The following is a 6,000-nucleotide window of genomic DNA, read 5'->3' as shown; positions in this document are numbered from 1 at the left end:
TATAATTTGAGAGTAAAATCTATTTGTTGAACCAGATAACATTGATCAAAATCAATCTAACAAATTTAAAAAATGTATACATGGATAAAAAGACTATTGGAAAGCATATCGTTTACACAAAGTATGTCCCAAATCCAACATGTTGCAAAAGAAATCACAGAAAAAATCACAAAATATCTTCAAAAGATAAAATAAGGCTTGCTGGCATCCAATAATCAATAAAAAATCATCGTATCTGGTTTTGCTTTTCACCCACTTGCAAATGATTCCTAGGATCATTGACTAAACAAGATCATAATACACCAGAGAATAATAAAATATAAGCCACCACTTGTATTCTGATAGGTATTAAAGGTTGCAGCAATATTGTACGAATCGAATAAGAGAACACCAAGTAGGGATAAAATTAACTCATAAAAATAATACTCCCTCTATTCCAAAAAAATTGTCTCCTTTCTATGAAAACAATTTAACTTTATGAGATGAGTTACAACCACATAAATATCTAAAGCTTGTTTTGGACCACACATTTCAAAAGTCTTCCTTTATTTCTTAAACTTTGTGCGAAGTAAAAAGAGGACAATCTTTTTGGGACGGAGGGAGTATTTGTTTAATTTGTTCAAGTTTAGACAGGTTAATGACCCGTCCATTTACTAAATCATTTTATTTTGATTTGTCTAATTCAGTCATCTAAAAGTTGGGTTGATATATAGTCCATATTGATTCAATAAAAAATCTCGTTAGACTATTTCTTTTGGCCAAACTCATCGATAGACACCTGTGGTCGTCCGGTTCTTTCACTAGAACACCTTAATTAAGCCTTGTTTCATTTATACACCTAAGGTAGGGTCCGACTATGTCATTTAGACACTTTTCGCTGACTTGACAACTTGCGTGATTCCACACCAAACTGGTGAATGAAGAGACCAAAAAACAGTTTTTATCTTTCTTTTTTTAATTCTTTTTATTTCCTCCTCCTCCTCCTCCTTCTTCTTCTTCTTCTTCTTCTTCTTTATTCTTTCTCTCTTTCTTCTCCGTTTAACAAACATTCCACCGTTGCTATCTTGTTCACTGGAAAAAATAAAGACCGCCACCACCCTCTCTCTCCCTAAGCGTTTACGGGACAAGAAAATGATTTTTCTTTGGATAAATCTATTTAATAAACAAAAGAAAAATAAAATTCCCAAAAAGATTTTAAAAAAAAAAAAACTTGCCATTAGTGGAGTCTTTAGAAAGCTTGAAGGTTTAAAATAGGTTAATTGATTTGATGAAAATTTTGAGAAATTAATGTTGGATTGTCTTTGGGTCTTGGTGGGGAATCTTTAGCTAAAGTTATAACAAATTTGGAGGAGTTTCTCTTGAAAATTTGGATTAAAATCGTGATTGTAACAAGAACAACATCAAGATGGTGAAAAACACCAAGAACAACTATTCATTTTAGAATTTTCAATGTGTCCTTTTTTTCTTTTTCTTTTTGTTAATAATGTGTCCTTTTATGATTGGGTGTAAATCAAAATTTTCTTTTTGAGAGTATTACTTTTAATTTGTTATTAAATATTTTTAAATAATTTTTTTTTATTTAGAAAGACACATGTCCTTATTTTATTCGTAATTCGCCACGTCAGCAGTGAGTGTATTGCACACACTTTGTAAATTTGGTTGATTCAGCGAAAAAAAGTCTAAATGACACAGTCGGACCCTACCTTAGGTGTCTAAATGAAACAAAGTTTAGTTGAGGTGTTCAAGTGAAAGAACCGGATGACCACAGGTGTCTATCGATGGGTTTAGCCATTTCTTTTTGAAGACTTTTATATGTTTTCATAGTCGTAATAAAATAAAAGTTTTATTATGTAATTAAACTAATTATAAGTGAAACAAACAGAAAATTAGAACTTGGTAAGTGTCGAACAAGTTGGGTTATGATCCATTATTTAGTCATTTTAGCTCAGCTCATTTCAGCCCATGTAATTTTTGGACAAGTTAATGACTCATTCATTTATGGGAATTCTTTAACTTAGCTCATTTTAACTCACTCAAATTTAGCTCTAACTCGCCTATTTAACACCCCTAGTCTGATGGATAAGATCTTTTCAACCTCAATTAGATCTAAGCCAATATAGTAAATTTGAAGAAAAAAACGATAAATATCTAGCCTATTCACTCGTTTTTCTTCTGCTTTTATGACAGGCCAACTCAAAAGGGAAATGAAAGGGGCGTTAGCATTCTCAGAATTGAAATTTGAAAATAAAAAAGAACCTGATAAGAAGCGTTTTCCTTTTAATGGATCTTATAGTGAAGAGCCAAAGTTAATTGAGGCAAAAAATGAATTCCAAAAAATGGAATGGAAAATAAATAGAAAATGTTGCAGCTAAATATCATTCAACCAATGTATAGGTATTATATACTTTACACTAAATATACATATATTATATATACACTCGACATAATATACATATCTATGCACAATATATACATCCGAGCAGGGGCGGACCCACATGCAATCTACCGGTGCTCGAGCACCCATTAACCCGACGTAAATTATGTATATTTGTATAGAAACTTTTCAAATGATAGATATATTAAACAAAAAGCACCCAGTGAACGAAAATCCTGATGGGTGCTTTGATTGGATGGCTGGCATGAAAGCCTACCTTGGGAAGAAGTGTGCGGGTTTGAACCTGGTATGATACAAAATGTTTTGTAACTCAAATCATCTTTTTCTGCTTTAAAGTCAATTTTTTTCTACTTTTTCTCTTTTTTTTTTCTTCCAACAAACCTTCTTTCTGCCCATGCAGATTCTTCAATTCCTTTACTTATACTTTATATATGGCTTTCCATTTTAACTCAGTTTCAACTTAGTGATTTCTCCTCCACCTCTGTTTTACTTACTTTAGCTTTTGATTTTCTTTTATATTCATGTAACTTCTTTTAACAAAGAAAAAGAAAAGAAAAAAACAGCGTTTTAATATATTTTTTTTTTTAAGAAAGTCTGGCTAATTGGTTAAAAAATCCTTCAAACGAATTCGTTTTTTCCTAAGAAGCTAAGAGTTTTTTTTTGTGTGCTTTCTTCATTAACTTTTCAAACTACCGTATTTAAATATTTGTGCACCTATACTATGTGATTTATAGTAACTTTATATGAAAAGAAAAGCATTCACTAGCTTAAAATTTAGGATCTGCCGCTATTGCAATCGAGATGTATAGATAATGTATACTTCGGACATGTTAATTAATTATCCGAGTACATTTACCGAAGTTTCCCAAATAAAAAAAGGCATAGAATAAGAGAATAAAATCTTTAAACGATTGACTTCTTTGTATTTTTCCAATTAAGAAACAATACACGAAGCTACATTTGACATTTAAATAAAGCATACATATTAAAGCTGACTCTGTGTGGAAACCTATATCTTTTTGCCTAGTCGTTGACTGACTTCTGTCAACCGGCTATGGCCAGTAACAGCTTTGCGTAGCATCCTGACCGTTGATTAGCGAGGTGAGATTAGACGGCTGAGATTCTCTGATAGGAGTTGACTTGACTTTTATTAATAAACTAGAAACAATCAACCATGTTGCACCACTAATATTACGAATTTTTATGTACCAAAAATAACTAATATTATAATTTTTTAACTACAAGGATATTCGGGATAGTTTGCATGTAATTTAATATTATAATTATGTTTAATTTTCCACAGAAATAAATGTCATATTTCCACCAAAATTTAGATAAATAAATAAAAAACTCAATATAAGATTTTAACTTTGATTTGATATATTAACTTTCTTCTTAATATGAACGGAAAAATGTGATGTGAGAAAAAAAGTAGTAAATGGAACAGAGTTTTGGCATGACCAACTTTCGAAGCGACTAAGGTTAGAACATGGAATAAGTCTACTATCATGACTTTGGTCCATAAATCTTTGTTAAGCAACAATGGCAAATGAAATTTGTTGGAAAACGACCTTTTCCTACGCGTCTATGTATGTGAATTTTTTTCTTTTTGTTTTTTCTCACACGGTATTCGATAGTCCGCACTGGGATTAATTAATCTGAAGTCGTACTACGTAAGCACTACTAAAAAATCTCTATTTTTCCATCTATTTCTTAGTGAAAAATGTTCAATGACTATTTCCCACTGAACGTCGGTGAGAAAAACTTAAATAATAGCATTTTTACACGGAAAAAAGTAGGAAGCTTACCAGCTTTTCAATGAGAACTTTTTCCCACCATGCGTTTTTCCAGTGAACTGGTTCGATGAAAATGAAGTGGAAAATCATGTTTTATAACATATATCAGTGGGAAAAACATATTTTTCTAGTAGTGAACGCCAATCTACCACTCCTAAGACTCGAATTCAAGACCATTATTTTAAAGGTGAAACGATAATATACATTCCACTATCACTATCGCGGGTCTTCTTTTTACAAGTCTTTGGTCACCTTAAAAGAGCAGTTGGTATAGTTTTTTTTTTTTTTTTTTTTTCCTTGTTTCATGTTTTTTTCAACACGAAGAGAGTATGACCATTCTACTACTACTACTACGATAGTGACAACCGGTTACTTTTTCATTTTCTTAATTTCTCTTTCCTTAGTCTCCAAAATATGATTATGTAAGATTCCCCATTCTTTAACTTATACCTGAGGATCATACTATTGTCGCAACGAAAACTACAAAGTCACAATAAGGTTATCCAGTCAAGAAAGTAGCAAGTGAAGTTCAGGTGTGCCTAAAGGCATAGGAGTCACAAGCTCATCCTTCTTGCCGCCTTCTTTATTTTTTTTTGGATAATAGCGATGTTCAGACTGGCTTATGCACACCTCGATTATTTCATGAAATATCTATTATCTCTCACCAGTACAAGTATGGAATAACTTTGGCTATCAAAACTGAGACAGAAATTCACCGGATACCTATTATCTAGAGAACATCAACCATGTTGCACCACACTAATATTATAAATTTTTAAGTATAGTGATGTTTAGGCCAATTTGCATGTACTTTAATTATTTTCAATGGCGTTTACTATCATCCACCAACATAGCTGTTATATAATTGTCCACTAGAAAAATAAATGAGAAGAAATCACTTAACATGACTTTGAAAATATGAGTCTAAATGATTTTTTTCATGTGAAAGTACGAAGTTTTTTACTATGAACTGAAATATGTAGTTTATGTGAGAAAAAAGTAGTCAATGGAACAGAGCTTTGATACGACCAACATTGAAGTGACTAAAACCAACTTTGAAGAGACTAAGTTAGAACATAGAATGAGTCTACTATTTATTATGACTATGGTTCATAAATCTTTGTCAAACAACAGATGGCAAATGAAATATATGTTGGAAAAAGATCATTCCCACGCGTATATGTGTGTGATTGCTTTTTTTTCTTTTCTTTTTGGTTTTCCAACTATGTCTGATATTCATTTTGAGACTCAATTAATTTTGATTTACACTTTGTAAAATCCATTAAAGGAAAAATGGTCTCTATCAGAATATTTTTCATTTCTAGGAATCAAATTTGAAATCTCTAATTAAGAATAAGAATGTAAAAATCTTAGCCATCTCACAACCACCCTTAGCGATTTTTGTTTTTCAAGTCTTTGGTCACCTTGAAAAGAAAGTCTTTGGTCATTTCAAGTTTTGCTCAACACGAAGAGAATATGACCATTCTACCACTACAATAGTGACAATCGTATACTTTTTCATTTTCTTAATTTTTCTTCGCCATGTCTCCAAAAAATGATTATGTCAAATTCTCCATTCTTTTAGCTTATACCAGAGGATATATTGTTGCCACAATGAGATTTGCTAAAGTCATATTAAGAGAGTAACAAGTGAAGCTGAGAAGAAGTGTCTAAAGACACAGGATTCACAAGCTTATTCTTCTTTATTTTTTAGGATAACAATGGTGTTCGAACTAACTTGCACACACTAAATCGGAACTTAATTTGAACCCCATATTTCAACCCGAACCTTTTCGCGATGCCGTTAAG

This window comes from Lycium barbarum, chromosome 7 (genome assembly GCF_019175385.1).
Source record: "Lycium barbarum isolate Lr01 chromosome 7, ASM1917538v2, whole genome shotgun sequence".
In the NCBI taxonomy this organism is placed as follows: Eukaryota; Viridiplantae; Streptophyta; class Magnoliopsida; order Solanales; family Solanaceae; genus Lycium; species Lycium barbarum.
Note: the sequence above shows the minus strand (reverse complement) of the source record.